This window comes from Garra rufa, chromosome 14 (assembly GCF_049309525.1).
Source record: "Garra rufa chromosome 14, GarRuf1.0, whole genome shotgun sequence".
Taxonomy (NCBI): Eukaryota; Metazoa; Chordata; class Actinopteri; order Cypriniformes; family Cyprinidae; genus Garra; species Garra rufa.
The window spans coordinates 36918089-36918338 of NC_133374.1; positions in this window are offsets into that span (position 1 = coordinate 36918089).

The window sequence follows — 250 nt, forward strand, 5'->3', positions numbered from 1 at the left end:
GTCACACTTGACTATCAAATTATTAAAAAACCATGGCAGATCTTATATTTATTACAAACACTATTTCTTTCTTTGCATGCATATGTAACAGGCATAACCAGTTACGAGACACCAGACAAGCTTTCAATTCATGGTTAAACCAGGCTCTTTTCAAAACATGCTGTGATTAGACAGAAAAAACAGACAGGAACTCATCACTGGAATGAAAACTATGTTATTTACAGTAGCATTGTCTGGGCCCCCAGACAGC